The sequence below is a fragment of the Gorilla gorilla genome, chromosome 2 (genome assembly GCF_029281585.2).
Source record: "Gorilla gorilla gorilla isolate KB3781 chromosome 2, NHGRI_mGorGor1-v2.1_pri, whole genome shotgun sequence".
Classification (NCBI taxonomy): domain Eukaryota; kingdom Metazoa; phylum Chordata; class Mammalia; order Primates; family Hominidae; genus Gorilla; species Gorilla gorilla.
Window position 1 is genome coordinate 70,566,964 of NC_086017.1, and position 19,062 is coordinate 70,586,025.

General features: G+C 39.8%; 1 protein-coding gene and 2 pseudogenes across 9 annotated transcripts in view; all 3 read right to left on the reverse strand.

The window, feature by feature from the left end:
• FHIT (fragile histidine triad diadenosine triphosphatase) overlaps window positions 1-19,062 on the reverse strand; it is a 1,510,123-nt gene that overhangs the window by 972,335 nt on the left and 518,726 nt on the right. The gene's annotated exons all lie outside the window — the stretch shown is intronic.
• LOC109026106 (transmembrane emp24 domain-containing protein 2-like) lies at window positions 10,856-12,719 on the reverse strand (annotated as a pseudogene).
• LOC109026107 (peptidyl-prolyl cis-trans isomerase A-like) lies at window positions 12,926-13,549 on the reverse strand (annotated as a pseudogene).

Consider the following 19,062-nt stretch of genomic DNA (forward strand, 5'->3'; position numbering starts at 1 on the left):
TCAAGTCCCTTAGCCTCTCTCCATCGGCCTTAGCTCTGAAAGAAAGATGATGCTTATTAGTAAAGTGCCTTGGGATGGTTGGGCAAGAAACACTAAATAAGAACAAATTATTACCCTCATTACAGGGTAGATGATCTAATAAACCATCTCTATTACTTACAAAGTTTGGAGGCCTGCTATTTTTTTCCTTCTAACTATGCTCCAATTTGACCTTAAAAATCTATGCTAAAAATAACTTATAGGAAATATCCCGAAACCATAATATAAACTTTCTTATTGGACCTCTGTCTGTTTGCACATTCTCAATGACTGCCAATCACCTACAGGTAAAATCCAAATTTCTTAGCCTGCTGTATAACTCTCCACCTTTCAGGAGCTGTAGAGTTTATGATTAAGATCATGGTCTTTGTAGGGAGACAGACAAGGTTCACATGCAGGCTCCACTCTACTACATCTGAAGTTATTTCTCTTCTCTAAGCCCTAGATTATCAAAGTATGGTCCATGAACTGGCAGCATCAGCAGCATCTGGGGCTTCCTAGAAGGGCAGAAATTCGGGCTCCATTGAAAACCTACTGAATCAGAATCTACATTTCAACAAGTGCCTCACGCTGTAGTTCGAGAAGAACTACACAAATTCTCATATGCTTTGACCAGCTCATCTACAAATTGGAGGTAATAATAGTAAACTTGGAGATGGCATTCATCGTTTACTCCTTTGAATCCATCCTCAAGTCCTGAGGTCCACGCAAATGTCCTTACTTCTCTCTTTCCCTTCATTACCTTAGTCCAAGCTGTTCTCATTTCTCTCCAGATCTCCTGCAATGGCCACTCAACTCATTACAATGCATCTCCTCTTGCTTCCTTCTATTCTGTTTCACTTACTGCAACCAGAGAGATCTCCCAGGAAAAGCAAATGTGATCAGAGCTTCCATGAGCTCTCAGAATAAAGGCCAAAAGCCTTTCACAGAACTACAACCTCTATTGAGGGGGTCGCTTCCCACCTCTATATCTTATCTTGCATGATGCTCCACTTGGTTTCCTCTGCTCCAGAAGCACTGGTAAATTCTTTTTTCCATTCCTTGAACTAGCCATCCTCCTTCCCGATACAGAATATTTGCAAAACCATCTTCCTGGTCATCAGTGCCTTCCCCCCAACTCTTTACCTGGTTAACTCCTTCTCAATCTTTAGATGTCAGCTCAAATGTCATCTCCCCTGAAAGCTTTCCCTGAACCTCCTACCCAGCAGCCAAACACACTGCCTGACCCCATAAATATTTGTTGAATAAATGAAGGAATTAATGAATGTTCATTCATATGGTTATTGTGACAATCAAATGGATTGAAACCTGTAAATCATTTAGCTCAGTGCCTGGTAGAGAGCAAGAGCTTAATGCAGTACCAATGGTAATATATTTTGAATATTAGTCTTGCTAAAAACTAGACCCCAAGCAGTACTTAACAGGGGCTAACAATTAGAATCGCCTGGGAAATGTTACCCTTCTCAATGTCCAGGCTCTGCTGCAGACCAATTAAGTCAGAATCTCTAGGTGGTGGGACCCAGGCACCTGAGGATTTTAAAACTCTACAGGAGATTCTAATGTACAGCCAAAGTGTGACTGCTTTACTCTTTGTCTCACTGTGGTCTCCCAGCCTTCCAGAGAATAGCATACTGGGCGTCAAGAAGAGTCCTCATTAATCATGGCACGAGTCTGTGGCCCACAGAAAGGGGCAATAATATGAATACATGTAGTAAAAATCTAGCAATTCATTTCCCCTGGCTCCTTGACAGCAGCCAGATGGTGGAAACCCTCCATCTATTACCCAAGCCAGAAGAAAACCTTTCTGGGAAAATCCAAGTTGCCCGAACTACTGTTGGGAGGAAGTATGGTAACACATGAAGATGACTCTGGTCCTTTGGGTTAAGTGATGACTTAACGAAATTCATCAGGATTCCATTATAAATCTGTCATAATTGTTTTGTTGAAGCAATTGCTTTGTGGGAGCAATTAATTCCAACTGCTAAAAAAAAGGTGAAAACTCCTGAGTGTTCCATCAGGCACCAAGAAATAGGTGAGCTGGGAAGCATTTGCTCTTACCTTCTGTCTTCTTCACTACTCAAGTATTTGGAGTGTCAAGAGACCACACTGTACTTCAAAGGCCTCCTCTTCCAAATAACCAACCTTCTGCTATGTAAAAACATGATTAAGAACACACATATTCGTACTGTATTTCTCACTCATTTTGAACTTTTCAAAATGTGATATTGCCAAAGAAGCTTTATCTCTTTTAAGGGTTTCATACACACACACACACACATACACTGCCTTGGTTTGAAAAACAACGTAGAATGCAGGCCTCATACCATTTGAGAACCATTTACAATTATAACCTACCAAGTCAGAGCTGATACCAAGCCAACACAAAGGCCTCAGAATTGTTATAAAAGGAACAGAATTGCTCTCTGGAAATAATATCCCAGTGGGCTAAATTCCCCCTCCCCCTGTTCCTCCAAGGTGGTAAATTGCAACAACAACAAAAAAGCATGATTCATGAATATAAATTTTTCTTGGCTTTTAAAATCATACACTGGCATAGTCCTCCCCGAACTTCAGCCAAATGAGAATACACAGATAATGACAATTTTACAATAAGTGGTTCCAGGACACAGGCTTTTCAAGATCCACAAATGAAAGGCACTATAAAAAAGAGTATTATTATTATTATTATTTCAAGCACCCAGAAAAACCACAATCAATGATTAGCCATAACAATTAAACTAACAATAGTACATCTGGAATCAGCTCCATGGTAATATGTACTTCATGCTTAATAGTTCAAATTAATTCAATCTGATGGTGTTAGACATACCAGTTAGGAGCTGGAGAGCACCAAAATTCACATTAGCTTCCACTTCAAAAGATATTATGAAAAGAGAAGGAAGGAAATGAGGCTATAAACAGCAGTGGTAAATACGAAAGGCTCAGAGATGATATGGTCAGGAATAACTCTCAACTATTAGGAATTCAGTGATGAAAATATGAAGACTGATATTTCTATCCTTGCACATTCCTCCAGAGTCAGTGACTGAGCCACCTATCTGAGCGACAGATCTGAAACCCTAAAGTCAGGGCAATTATATTCAAAGAAGAGGGTGCCTTCTTCATTCTGCTCACAGCATCCTTTACTAGTACCCCATTTATATTGCAGAATGCATGGAGAATTTATCATTTTCAGGTTATAGCCTTCAAGAAATAAGAAAAGAGAGCAGGAGTTGCGGCAGGCATAAAAGGTGAGGTAGTTATTGCCTGATTACCTTATTTGTCTCACTCCTCCTTGAAGATTCACTAGATAACTGTCTTAAGCTGCACTATAAATATTCTCTAAGGCAGGACTTCTCAACCTTGGTACTGTAGACACTTTGGCCTAGGTCATTCTTTGCTGTGAAGTGCTATCCTGTGCACTGTAGGATGTTTAGAAACATCCCTAGTCTCCACCTTGTAGATGCTAGTAGCATCCCCCACCCCCAGTTGTGACAACAAAATGTCTTCAGACATGGCCATATGTCCTCTTGGGGGAAAAATCATACTGGTTGAAAACTGTTACCTTAAATCTTTTTTTTTTTTTTTTTTAGATGGAGTCTTGCTCTGTTGCCCAGGCCGGAATGCAGTGGAATGCAGTGGCGCGATCTAGGCTCATTGCCACCTCTGCTTCCATGATTCAAGTGATTCTCCTGCCTCAGCCTCCCAAGTAACTGAGACCACAGGCAGGAGCCACCACATCCAGCGAATTTTTTGTAGTTTTAGTAGAGACTGGATTTCACCACATTGGCGCTGGTCTCGAACTCCTGACCTCAAGTGATTTGCCCGCCTCGGCCTCCCAAAGTGCTGGGATTACAGGCATGAACCACAGTTCCTGGCCTACTTTAAGTCTTAATTCACTTGTTTCTGGGCATCAGGAGGAAAATCCAGAGGGCAGACTCCCCTCTAGACTCTTCTTCCTCAGAGATGAGCATGGATTGTATTGCCAGCTGTGTGCAAGGCAGCTCTCTTCCCATGGCATGCTGACTCCTCCTCCTAACACCTTTTGCACATACAGGCTTGTTGCATATAATACAGAAATTTGGAACCTGGCAGTCTTCTATTCATTGTGCAGGAAAGAGTTAACACAGAGCAGGCTCGAGAAGGCCTATCCTTAGAAGACCTGTTTGCAATGTTGGCCTTTGGTTAGCAGCTGGGAATTGGAGCTGGTAAACAGTTTCCTACACTAACATGACATTTTTCCTAAATTATAGAGTGGCCACTATGCCTCACCTGTTTGTACAAACAGTGTGGTTTATGCTGAACACCTGCTTTCCTTCTGGGAGTCTAGAATTTGGGTATGTGCTAGGCAGATCAGCTCCCAGCAGCAGCCTTGGGCACTGAGTCTCTAATGAGTGCCCTAGTAGGCAACACTTCAAACTTGTTGTCGCAGCTTGTTGCTTAAGGAACTAAGAGCATCCTGTGTGACTGCATTGGAAGAGGACTCTTGGACGCTTACTCTTGATTTCTCCAGACTGCACACCATGCACCTTTTCCCTAAGTTGATTTTACTTTGTGTTCTTTCACTGTAGCAAACCAGAACCAGAAGATAACAATGCTGAGTCCTAGGAGTCCTCCTAGAGACTTACAGAACCTTGCAAGTGGTCTTGGGGACCACCAATGCAGGGACTCATTCAGCATCCTATTTGTGTGTCTCTATTTCTAGATACAGCAAAGACTTAAACTCCAAGTCCTCACAGAATTTATGTAGTAGCAGCGAGCAAAGCATTAATTCTAGCATATTTCAAGCTTCTTTCATAGAAAACAAGCCCTGTGGCATCTCTTTTTTGTTTTTATAACAGCTTTTTAGAGATATAATTCACATATCATACAATTAATCAATCTAATGTGTACAATTCAAGATTTATATTCATAGAGTTGTGCAACCATGACCACAGTCAATTTTAGAACATTTTCATCACCCCACAAAGAAACCCTATATCCATTTACAGTCACCATCCATTTTCTCCCAACCACCCAGCCCTAGGCAACCACTAGAGTTTCTGCCGCTATGGATTTACCTATTTTTGACACTTCACAATTGGTCATATGATATGTGGTCTTTTGTGAGTGGCTTCTTTCACTTACCAAAATGTTTTCAAGGTTCCTCCATGATGTAACATGTATCAGCACTACATTTATTTTTATTGCTGAATAATATTGCATGGATATACCACATTTCATTTATCCATTCATCAGTAAATGGAACTTTGTATTGTTTCTACTTTTTGGCTACTATAAATAGTGCTACTATGAACATTTGCATACAATTTTTTTATGCACATATGATTTCATTCCCCTTGAATAGCTACCTAAGGGTGGAATTTCTGGGTCATATATATGTTTAACTTTTTAGGACATTTTCAAACTGTTTTCCAAAGTAGCTGCACCATTTACTTACCAATGGCAGTGTAACAGAGTTCTAATTTCTCCACATCCTTGCTAATAGTTACTATTATCTGTCTGGTTTTTTTTTTTGTTTTTTTTGTTTTTTTTTTTGAGACAGCCTGTCACCCAGGCTGGAGTGCAGTGATGCAATCTTGACTCACTGCAACCACCACCTCCCAGGTTCAAGCAATTCTGCTGCCTTAGCCTCATGAGTAGCTAGGATTACAGGCACGCCCCACCATGCCTGGCTAGTTTTTGTCATTTTAGTTGAGATGGGGTTTCACCATGTTGGCCAGGCTGGTCTCAAACTCCTGGCCTCAAGTGATCTTCCCGCCTCAGCCTCCCAAAGTGCTGGGATTACAGGCATGAGCCAATGCGCCCAACCTTATCTGTCTTTTTGCTAATAACCGTCTTAGTGGGTGTGATGTGGTATCTCGTAATGATTTTGATTTGCACTTCCCTGATGGCTAATGATGTTGAGCATCTTTTCATGGGCTTATTAGCCATTTGCATATCTTGTTTGGAGAAATGTCTATTCAGACCTATTTGCCCCATTTTAACTGGGCTATTTGTCTTTTTATTATTGATTTGTAAGAATTCTTTTTATATTCATATTCTATATCCAAGTTTCTTATCAGATATATGATTTGCAAAACACTTCTTCCATTTTGTGGGTTAGTTTTATTATTTCAATGATGTCCTTTAAAGCACAAAAGTTTTAATTTTTAGGATGTCCAATTTATCCATTTTTTTCTTGCATTACTGTGCTTTTGGCACCATAGCTAAGAAACCATTGCCTAACACAAGGTGTTGAAGATTTATCCCTATGTTTTTGTCGAATAATGTTATAGTTTTACTTTTCCATTTAGGACTTTGATACTTTAAGGTAATTTTTGTATACAGTGTGAGGTAGGGGGTCCAACTTTATTCTTTTGTGTGTGGATATCCAGTTGTCTATGGCATCTTTTGAATCACTCCCAGACATAGTTGCAGGTAATTTTTGTCTATACAAATTAAGGTAACAGGTACCAAAACACAGAACCTATGTATGTGACAAACTGCCTGAAAGCCTTTATAAAAACTTTTGCAATTGGTGTTCTTTTTTTCTATTTTCAGAATATGCTCAGTATTTTGCTATATCAGGAAGCAGTACCACCATTATTACCACTGGTGCTACAGCTGCTAATAATAATAGTAACTAGCAGATATTTTGTACTTAGTATGTGCCAGACACTACACTTGCATTTAACATTCATTAACTTTTAAGCCCTACACATGCTTTAACTTACATGATCTTCCTGCCAACACCACGAGATAGGAAGAATCATTATCTTCATTTTACAGATGATGATATTAAGGCTCACTGATGTAAAAAAATTTTCCTTAGGTCATAGAACAAGCAGGAAAACTGATTTAAAAAAATTGAGGGAAGGAATGGCACTGGAAAGTGGAGGTCAAGTAATGTTGGATAGCAAATTCTAACAAACAGTAGCTAAGCACATATGCAAAATATACAAAAATAAACAAGCCAAAATCTAGCACTGGTAGATGACAGTCCCAGTTCTGATCAAGTTGCTGACAACAAAGGATTGGTCTCCCCTTCTAACTCAACAAAGGGTAGGAAATCTTATCACTCAAGATACCAATCAAGATTTATTTGATCGCTGAAAGGGTTTTGTCAACACTCCAAAAATTGTATTAGTGACTAGATGATTGATGGAATAAGTCAATTAGAACCAGATTAGAAATCGAGATACGAAGTCAATTACTTCCAATCTGAAAATTAGGAATCATTAAACAATAATATAATAGATGGCATCAATTTTCAAAACTACCCTTCGTGTGTTTGTCTATAGGGCAAAATTCAAGTAAAAAATAACTTTGAAAAGACTAAAACTATAGAGCAACTTGATCTTGGGAGTGTTTTCCCAGATGGGTAGTGGAGTGAGTCTGGTCAGTTTTCAGTGGAGAAAATGTAGACGAGATAAGCAGTTGATGTTCCCAAATTCAAATAACTTTATGGCAGAAAAGTCAGTCAAGTTTAATTCTCTTTCCCTATACTAGCTGTGTCCTTAATGATAAATACAGTAATAATAGCTGACATGTATTGAGTCTTACATTATATTAGCTCTCTAAGTACCTGAAAGATGACAACTAATTTATTTAAACCAAGGCATATAAAGTAAGTACTATTATTATTCCCATTTTATATAAGAGGAAAAGGATGTGTAAAATGCTAATTGACCTGTGCTTAAGAGGTAGAGTGAGACGTTGAACCCTGCAGTCTATGTTTGTCCTCCTAATAGTGTCTCTATATGGTTTCAGAATAGAAGCAAATAGACACATAAGGGTTAAGCATGGCTAACCTAACTCCAAGTTGAGTCTTTTTACACTAGGCAATGCTGTCTTCAATATATTTATAATAACTTTATACACCAAATAACATTTTGCAGTTTATTTCCTCCCAATACAGAAACATCACTGCATTTCCACTGGGATTTTCAGTACTGTCTGTTGTGGAACTGGTCTGGGCTTAGTGAGTATTGCTTTATCATTCTTAAATAAAAACCATTATAGAGAATGCAGAAAACAATTTCCCTTTCAGTTTCCCCACTCCTACCCATACCGAGAAAGACGGATCCTTAAAGCTCAGAATGTAATAAAAGCTCACAATATAATAAAATCTCAGTATCAGAAATGTTCCAAGTCCCTCCACTCTTTCCCTATAGTTAGGAAACTAAAATTTAATATAGGGCACAACGCTCCAGAGAATTCAGTGTATCGAAATGTTAATACACTTTTATATATTTTAACTGAGATAAACAAGAAAGAGATAGGGAAGCCAGAGCAGCTATGGCAAAGACATAATTATGATAAGACTAATCCAGCCAACAGCAATAGAAGCAGATAGTGACTCCACTGTGATGCTGTGGTAGAGTTTGTATGGTCAGAAAACTATATCAATATACAATGTGAATGACGCAGGAGCCCCATTATAGGAAAGCAAAGATAACTTACTATGTGACTCTATAAAGTAAAGTTCATCCAAAAGATCAAAGAGCATTTGTCCTATTACTAAAATATTATCCAAATGTATTTTATCAATAAAAACTTGGATAAAATCATTTGCTTCATTGAACAGTAATTTAAAAGGAGCATAGGCTGGGCACTGTGGCTCACGCCTGTGATCCCAGCACTTTCGGAGGCCGACGCGGGCGGATCACAAGGTCAGGAGATAGAGACCATCCTGGCTAACATGGTGAAACCCCATCTCTACTAAAAAATACAAAAAATTAGCTGGGCATGGTGGCGGGTGCCTGCAGTCCCAGCTAATCGGGAGGCTGAGGCAGGAGAATGGCCTGAACCTGGGAGGCAGAGCTTGCAGTAAGCCGAGATCACGCCACTGCACTCCAGCCTGGGCGACAGGGCGAGACTCCGTCTCAAAAATAAATAAATAAAATAAAAGGAGCATAGTATGTCCATAACCAAATAGGAAGGAAAATGCCTATTTTGATTTTCATAACAGAACTTAAACATTGTGGCAAAACTTTAAAATGCAGGGCATAATGTAAAAATTATTCTACCAGCTCTCAATTCGTGGTTGTGCTATCAACTATGTCACATTTCTCAGTCTTGACCACAAAAATACCATGAGATACATACACATTGCTGAAATACACTATTTCTGAAACTCGACTTTATCTTCTACTCCAATAACCCTGTCAAAAGGAAAACTAATCTGGTTACTTCATTTCTGGCAGATCCACATTAACTCCTTTCTTTTAATGCTCATTAACCTTTCTGTTAACAATACTTCTGACCCTCAATACCCACCCTTTCAGACAGGTCAAAACTAAATTCTTCAGTTTACCATTTAAGCCTTTCCTTCAAGTCTTTGCAGGTAAAATGAGATAAAAACAGACCTCTCTATTCCAACCAGATTGAAATTTTCTACTACCCTCTTTACTCTTCCCATTAAATTCTACCTCGCAGTTTGTTTGTTTTTGTTTTATTTTGTTTTGTGTCTTTTTTTTAAAAAAAATTGTTTATTGTTTATTTACTGAATCTGGGGCATATCAGATACATGACCAATTTAAAATTTACATCTTTTAAATCAATTTTGAAGTGTTTTCACACACACACACACACACACACACACACACACACACACACACACACACACAATTGGCATGCAACAGTTGTCCTAAGGTGAAACAATCACCTTATCAACAAAGTGTCATAGGTGTTCTCACCCAAGATTGCTTATCCTAAACCTGAAAACCTGTAACAAATTTAAATTACTTATATAAAACTAATTACTTGTAGTTTTCCCCTTGCAAAGATCTCCAGAAATGTACAAATAACTAATATACATCAGTCACAACATAATCCTGGATCATCCCCACATCAAAACCAGATGCTCCTTTAATTTTAAACCCATTATCAGAGAACAAGAGAAAGTCATTTCGTTTTACACAAAACAAAATTCACATATGCCAAAAAAGAAAGACCCAAGAGAAACAAAACAAAAACCCTAGTGCTGACACTGATGTTCAGTGCCCTGGTTAAACAGTGGCCCGAAGGCCACGGATCAAAAATAAAATAGCGGCTGTATATCACTGCAATGAAATTTAAGAGGCTTTAACTCTTTGGCTTCAGAAATGCAGATTTTTCCAATTACGTGAATGCATACTTCCTACATTCCAAGAGTGGAGAAAGTGGATGCGCCAGTGTGGAAATGAAAAGAGCCACCATTCACTGGGACAACCACAGAACTGGCTTTAACAGAGACTCCTTAGAAAGTTATGCAAAAAAAAGGACAAAAAATGGTTGTATGCGGCTTGTGTCATCAATTTTAAGTGGAGGTGACTGAGTCCTAAGGTTCAATGTAAAATGTATGGGGGAAAATAGGTGCTGGGGCAAGTCTTACCTTTAAAAGCAAAACTTGAAAACAAAGTATAAAAGTGCCCAGCCTGGCAGCATACACCCAAGCCAGAGAGCTCTGCCATGAGCATGCATAGAAAATGTTAGGATTCATACTATTGTTTCTCATAAGGACTCAACAAAATGAATCCTTAATAGCTTAAACCACAGAATGAGGGAATACACAGAATGCAGTCATTTCAATAAAGTACTATCAGGCTTTGTGCTGATTTCCTGAACTAACTGCATTTTATTATCAAAACAAAAGGAAAAGAAGATTTTAAAATATATATATATATATATTCCTATATTTCAATTCCAGTGTTTAATTTCTGGAAGGACCTATATAATGGAGGCAGCTTTTAATTAGGAAATTATGCCAATCAATTGTCAAATTTTCACTATGACTTTCCTAAAAAGGTGTTTTCTTCCAATTTCTATTAATCACAAAGAAACATAAGCTGTGACTGTATAGTTCAGAAAATTAAAACATAGAAATTAATGGCCTATGACGTTATCACCAAGGTGTTTGGTAAACAGTAAACTATGACTTTTGAATCATCAGGAAGAGGCTTTTGAAACAACCCTCTGGACTTCAAAAAATCTCTTCAGGTAGTAGATGTGTCCCAATATCATAGCAATTAGAACAAGAGTTTCAAAGAAGGACCGAAGGACCACTGGGCTGTTTGTGTTGTCACTAATGGCTCTGTGTATCCTCTCCCAGATTTTCGTGTATTCCTCTTTGTGCTGTACAGCTGTCATGGCCACAGCCAGCTCACTGATCATTTCTTCTAGTTTGTTCTGGTGAGCTTCTGTTTCCATGTCTTCTCCTTTTGTAGCCTCCCCAATATCAGTGGTGAATATCACTATCTTTGGAGTCATGGTGGACACTCCGTCACTAAAACAAAATTTATTTGTTCCATCCATGTGAGCAGAAAATGTGTATTTCCCACTGGATTCTTTGTCTCCTTTATAAATCCTTTTATTCTTAGGTCCTGTAATCTCCACGTTGATGCCCAGGAAGCCACCTTCGAAGATGAGGCCCATCTTGGTGCCTGAGGTGACTCACTTAAGCATTCTTCAGCATGTGCGTGGATGCTGATGAAATAGCCCAAGACCATGGTCAGGAGAGTGTTCTGGAGCAACAGCAGCTCAGCGAGCGTCACCACGGTGGGGCTGGAGCAGAGGCCAGGACTCGCACTGCGGCCTCCAGAGCCACTGCCGCCATCATCACGCTACTGCCTTCGCCTACCTGGCACTTTTTGCTAATCCTAGGAAAAACGCAAACTCAAATGCCTTTTGTGCTGGGAGGTACTGTAAATAAATGAACAGAGAAGTCTAGCGTTAAGAAAAATAAGACAGGCCAGGTGCGGTGGCTCACGCCTGTAATCCTAGCACTTTGGGAGGCTGAGGCAGGTGGATCACGAGGTCAGGAGATAGAGACCATCCAGGCTAACACAGTGAAACCCAGTCTCTAATAAAAATACAAAAAAAAAAAAAAAAAATTAGCCCAGCATGGTGGCATGCGCCTGTAATCCCAGCTACTCGTGAGGCTGAGGCAGGAGAATTGCTTGAACTTGGCAGGCGAAGGTTGCAGTGAGCCAGGGTCTCGCCACTACACTCCAGCCTGGGTGATAGAGCGAGACTCTGTCTCAAAAATAAATAAATAAATAAAAATAAAAAATAAAAATAAGACAGCAGTACGTTACTGGCCGAACATATCTGAGTCATGCATCATCAAAGAACGTTACCAGCAGTGAATCCGTATGGGTCTGCTGCAACCTCAGTTCTTACCTCTTCAGAAGAAAGAGTTCAACCAAGGGGCATAAGGCAGAAGGAGACACCAAAGCAAGTTTTAGAGCAGGAGTGAAAGTTTATTAGAAAGCTTTAGAGCTGGAATGAAAGGAAGTAAAGTACACTTGGAAGAGGGCCAAGTGAGTGACTTGAGAGATCAAGTGCATGGTTTGACCTTTTGACTTAGGGTTTCATATATTGGCATACTTCCAGGGTCTTGCCTCCCTTCTCCCCTGAGTCTTCCCATGGAGTGGGCTGTTCACGTGCTGGGTGGCCTGCATGCACAGTGTGTTTACTGCAGTGGTATGCATACCCACTTGAGGCATGCTTCCCTTACCTATCAAGTGTCCCTGTAAGGTCATACACCAGTTAAACTCCACCATTTTGCCTCTTAGTGCACATACTTGATCCCACTCACCCACCTCCTGAGATCTTATTAGGAAGCTGCTGATCACCAGTTTTAGGTTTCTTCTGTCTGTTGGGAGACTGTTGTTCCCTGGTGCCAGCTGCAACCAATTATTATTTGAGAGAACCATCTTAACAACTGCCTGACCATCACCTGATGGTCGCCTGACATTCCTGGTGGGATGGGGGGGTGTCCCTTTACTGCCCCAACTCATATCTGACTAGCTGACTAGCTACCTACTGTAACAATTACACTTGATTGCATTTTTTTGTTGTTATTTAATTTTTATTTCATAATCATAAACTGAACTCTGCAATCCAGCTAGGGAACAAGGAAAACATGGAACCCAAAGGGAATTACAGCAACAATACAAAGATTCTAGGATACTGCGAGCAAATGGGGTGGAGGGGTAGTCTCCTGAGCTACAGAAGGAATGGTCTGGTGGTTAAGAGAAAACACAAGTCAAACTTAGTAGAGCTGTCCACAGTCAGCAATGGTGATCTTCTTGCTGGCCTTATCATTCCTGGACCCAAAGTGTTCCATGGCCTCCACGATATTCATGCCTTCACCATGCCAAAGACCACATGCTTGCCATCCAACCACTGAGTCTTGGCAGGCACATGAAAAACTGGGAACCATTTGTGTTGGGTCCAGCATTTGCCATGGGCAAGATGCCAGTACCTGTACGCTTCAGGATGAAGTTCTCCTCATCAAATTTCTACCTGTAGATGGACTTGCCACTAGTGCCATATGGCATGTGAAGTCACCACCCTGACATATAAACCCTGTAATAATTCTGTGAAAGCAGGAACCCTCACATCCAAATCCTTTCTTTCCAGTGCTCAGAGCACGAAAGTTTTCTGCTGTCTTTGGAACCTCGTCTGCAAACAGCTCGAAGGAGACGCGGCCCAAGGGCTCGGTGTCAATGGCAACGTGGAAGTACACGGTGGGGTTGACCATGGCTGATAGTAGGGTGCTCCCGGCAGTGGCAGCGTCTGCAAAGCCTGCTTTTTTTTTTTTTTTTTTGACAAAGTCTCACTCTGTCACCCAGGCTGGAGTGCAGCAGCACAATCTCGGCTCACTGCAATCTCCACCTTCCGGGTTCAAGTGATTCTCCTGCCTCAGTCTCCGAAGTAGCTGGGACTACAGATGCGAGCTACCACACCTGGCTAATTTCTTTTGTATTTTTAGTAGAGGCGGGGTTTTGCCATGTTGGCCAGGTCTCAAACTCCTGACCTCAGGTGATCGGCCCACCTCGGCATCCCAAAGTGCTGGGATTACAGGCCTGAGCCACCACGCCTGGCCTGATTGCATATGAAATGCACTATTTCCCCATCCTATCTCACCCCCATCTTTTTTTAACAAAGACTTCTGAAAATGTATTTTTCATCTTTCAAACTTTGCTGGACAAGTTTTTATGAACAGTCTCAACAGTGCAAGCATGATGCTAGAGAGCAATTAACCTTTGACTTCAGTGTTGGGAGACTGCAGGGAGAGGTGAAGACTGTGACAAACCACTCATGTATCATGGCAATCGCTACTCCCTCTCAGCCATTTCTTGCCAACTAGGAATTCAGGCAGAATGTTGTCAGATCTTTCAGTTATTACAGAAAAGTAAGAAAACCTGCATTTTATGTGAAACTTCCAGATTTTCTAGTATTTTCTAATTTTTGCTTGAAATCTTTTATTGTTCCAATATATTTTATTTCTATATTCCTGTGTAGCACACATCTGGTTTTTTATTTGTGTGGTTTTTGTTTTGTTTTGTTTTATTTTAGGCCAGTGAGCTGACAGATCGAGACCTCTGGGTTATGTCATTCCTTGGTCAGTAGCTTTTAGTCTTTTTCACCACTACACCCACCTCAACCAACCATCCTTTCCACCAACCGATGCCCATCACTTCCTTTCAGACGTTGCTGAAGAAACTATTTCTCCATATAATTTTCCCTAGATCACTCTATCCTTCATTCCTCATTACCAAACTGTTTTACTCTTTTAGCCTTTAGTATGTATGCTCTGTGGTCCATTGGTGAGCCCTTTATCTTTCTCTAATTACACCTGGACTATAGATTTCTAATGCTGAGGACCCTTGGTCTCCTGCCACATTCACATTCCCTTAGCAGAATGTTGCACACCCAGCAGACAGTACATGTATACTTTGAGTAAATATTTGTATTCCTAGTCTTGCTAGGATAGAAGTTTTTATTCTATACTTGATGCATTTCTGGATCAAAATATTAAGTCTAAGTCAAGTCTCCATAGTTAAGGTAATCTTGAGGATTAAAACACTTAACTGGACAGGCAACATAAAACACTTTATCTGAATAATGAAAGAAGAATCCGTCTGTTGGTCTGAAGTATCAAAGCAACTGTCCCAATCCTGCAAACTTTCAGCATTGGGACTTCCTTTCAAGATGTAAGCAGGGATGGAAAATATACAATGCAAGGGCCATTGTTTCACTCTCCTGGGCCTGTGACAGACATCATTAAGTGATCACAACGTTCTTTTCTTCTAAGGCTGAATGCAATCTTAGAAACCATTTTAACATGGTATCCTAGATGTATCGTGTCCATCTTGTTTATTTCTATTAAGAAATAGAGTTGGCATGAGAGCTGAAGATCCTATCATATGAAGGTACGCATACAATTTATTATCCAAAAGCCAGAGAACAACATACAACTGCTGCTGCATCTCAGTCTCTCTATATTTTAATTTATTTATTGTTTTGAGACAGGGTCTTGCTTTGTGCAGGAGTGCAGGCTGGAGTGCAGTGACACCAACACAGCTTACTGCAACCTTTGCCTCCCAGGCTTAGAAGATCCTCCCACCTCGGCCCCCAAGAAGCTGGGACCACAGGCATGGCACCACCGGCATCTCGCCATGTTACCAAGGTCTCAAACTTCTGAGCTCAAGCAATCCACTCATCTTGGCCTCCCAAAGTCCTGGGATTACAAGTGTGAGCCATCCCACCTGGCCTCAGTCTCTGTATATTTTAGAGGATAGATAACTTCGAATGGGAAAAGTTGTCTCTAAAGTTGACCAGTCAAGAAGAAACAATGCTTCCGCTTTAATGCCTATGCCAGACTTACCTTACCCATTAACTTTTAATCCTGTAAGAAAGATTTGCTATGTGATGAGGCTGCTTTTGTTGCACCTTGTAAAACATACTGAAATAAACAAACTGTAAATGACTTTGCAGGGATTGCTGATTTAAATAAATAAATTGTTATAATTGTAGTTACAGTTATAGTCAAGGGGCTATTTCATTTCTCAGACTCTGAACCAAAGCAATTAGGAACAACTCAGACACAAAATGACCAGCATCAAGAATTACAATGAAAAGCCAATTAACTTTAACTATAAGAAACCTTATTTGTATTTATTAAAACAAATGATCTCTCAGTACTGGAGAAAATAATGTGGATTGGTTGATTAACTCTTCACTTGTAAGAGACCAAAAATTACTTTTCAGAGAGCCTGTATCTTTTCTAAATTTACAGACAAGAAACCAGTGAATGATAAATGATCAAGGCCCAAGGAAAAAACTGCATAGCACAATGGACATCTATGAGTTTCACTTGCGCTAGCATGCATTCCTCATTGTGCTGGTACCATCATCCTCACTTTCCTCTGGGCAATCCCCTTCTCCAGTTCTGACTCCAGATGGTGTAGATGGAGCTAACTTCACTCCCCACTGAGAATGAGCAAATGACCAATCAATGTATTTCACCGATGAATGATTCAGGGAGCCAATCCTTAATTCAAGTCAGTCCAATACTACTCAGTGCTAAGATTTGAGAACTACTGAAGGAACTATTGTGAAAGGGAAGAATTAAAAAAAAAATCTTGCTGGCATTCTGAGCTGGTAAGATAAAAACTTTGAGCTTCTAGCGGCCATCTAACCACTACAAAGTGAGACCATGCCTATGCGTGAGACCAACCCAACGAAAAGAAATCTAAGAGATGATAGAGACATATTTCTGATGCCATCTTTGAGAAGCTGCATCCTATCATTCTGGAGGCAAAAAGCTCTTAACTTTATAGATAGGCAAGCCAAAATCTTCTTACTTTCATTAAGCCACAGTTAGAGCTAGGTTTCTGTCATTTGTAAATAAAAAAGTTAAGACTAAATGCAAATCACTTATAGCTTATTTTATTACTAGGTACTCAATGTCTATGCTTTTGCATAGCTAAGTGAGAGAACTTAAATTCCAATACTGATGGGCTATTACCTCATGCAGGTACCCTAATAAATCTTGTTTCCTCTCAGTGCCATTGTTTCCTCATTTATAAAATGGAGATTAAAATGGTAGCTCACAAAGAAGAAATACAAATGGCCTATAATCACATGAAAAGATGTTGAACATCATTAGTCAAGAAGGAAATGCAAATCAGCTCTACAAGGATACCACTTCACACTCACTAGAATGGCTATGATCAAAAAGATAGACAATAACAAGTGTTTTCTAGGCTGTGGAGAAATTTGAAGTCTCATATTGGCAAGTGGGATTATAAAATGGTGCTTCAAAAAGCATCTGGCAGTTCCTTAAAAAGTTAAACATAGAGTTACCGTGTGACCCAGCAAGTCTACTCCTAGGTATATACCTCTGAGGAAATAAATATACAAGTACACACACACAAACAAATTAAAAAGTCCATAACCACATTATTCTTAACAGCCAAAATGTGGGAAAAAAACCTTAAATTTCCATTTACTAATGAATGGATAAACAAAATGTGTCATATCCACACAATGGGCATTATTTGGCAATAAAAAGAAATGAAGTTCTGTTACATCTCACAACATGGATGAGCCTTGAAAACATTATGCTATGTGAGAAAAGCTAGTCACAAAGACCACACAACATATGACTCCATTTATGTGAAATGTCCAGAATAGGTAAATTCACAGAGATAGCAAGTAGATTGGCAGTCACCAGGACATAGGAGGAGAGGAAGGACAGTGACTGCTAATGGCTAGGGGTTTCTCTTCAGAGTGATGAAAATGTTCTGGAATTAGATAGTGGTAATGGCAACTCAACTTTGTATTTATACTAAAACCACCAAGTTTCACATTATAAATGGATAAACATTGTGGTATGTGAATTATTTCAATAAGAAAAATATCTTATAGAAAAAAAATGGTAGCCTATTCTGATTCTCACAAATGACCATTATAAGAAATTCATGATGATAACAATATTAAAGTAACATTCTTGTTGGAGCCTAAGGAAAAACAATCCATACAAATGCAAAGGCCTATTGTTTTTAAAGCCCCAGCAAGTGCTAAGAGAATGGGAAAAGAAAATTACCAAATAGATTTTCCCAGATCACTTAGCTTCCTTTGTATCCAGCAATGGTCAACAAATATATAGCAGGCATACATAAAAGCTATTTGGAGACCTCTGGAGGTTAACAGCATGCAACATATTGCCACTGCCCCCAGCCTGGCCAGGAATATTATTTATGCCACCCTTTCACAGCTGTATCAATCTCCCATGAAACATTCAGAGCCTCCTTGTTAATAAACTACATTATGAGCCGGATGCATTGTCTGGATAAACTGCATTGTCCAAAACACTGCCCCATTATTACAGAAAATGCAGAATGTAATTAGTATTCTTCTTTGCATAAGCTGCAGCTTCCAAAAATGGTGCCATATTATAAAGCCTTAATTAATAAACAAGAGTTGGGCCATGACCAGTTACACTTATCTGAATTTTATATTGTGAAGAAAGGCCACTGTTCAAATTCCGTTTACAAATATCTAAATTCTGGCTAGCCTACATGAAGACAGTCTAAACAGAAAGCCTGAGAATTCTGTGTTGCTAATAGCATTGTGTTGGTACACCAACAATAGCAAGCCATTAACTGCTGGGACATAAACCATCCTGAGAAATGTTCAGAGTGGAAGGATGATAACATTGTATTTCAGCTGCATCGTATGGTGCAATTCTTCTATTTGTTCATATGCATTTCCCATTTAATAGATGGAGGAACCAGGGTGGCTTTTCATATCTCTGTGAAACCTTAAATGTGGGGGAGAAAAGTGAGCTGGCAAAAAAACAAAAAGGGTAAGTGTGAGGTATTGTGGGGTGGGAGCGGGGCTACATCACAATGGAATGTAAGTACACAGTTGCTTTCTCCATTTCCAGCTGGTTTTTATTGATTTTCCCCTAACCTAACCCCAAAGCAAAGCCATTTACATAAGTCATGAGCATTGAACTAATATTTGGGACCATAATATTGAGCAGCCGATTTTATGAACCTCGGCTAAAGGAGCATTTGCATTAAACTGCACTCACCTGATTAAAATCCATCAACTCTAGCACCTTGAGAATTGTAGAGTACCTGTTAAGCTCGGCTATGGGACTCTGCATACTGAGGCAGACCATAATCAGAAGGCAGCAAGGGATCCGACCGGGACAGGAAAGGGAGGAGGAGAACACGTGATGTGTGTTGAAAAGCAGAT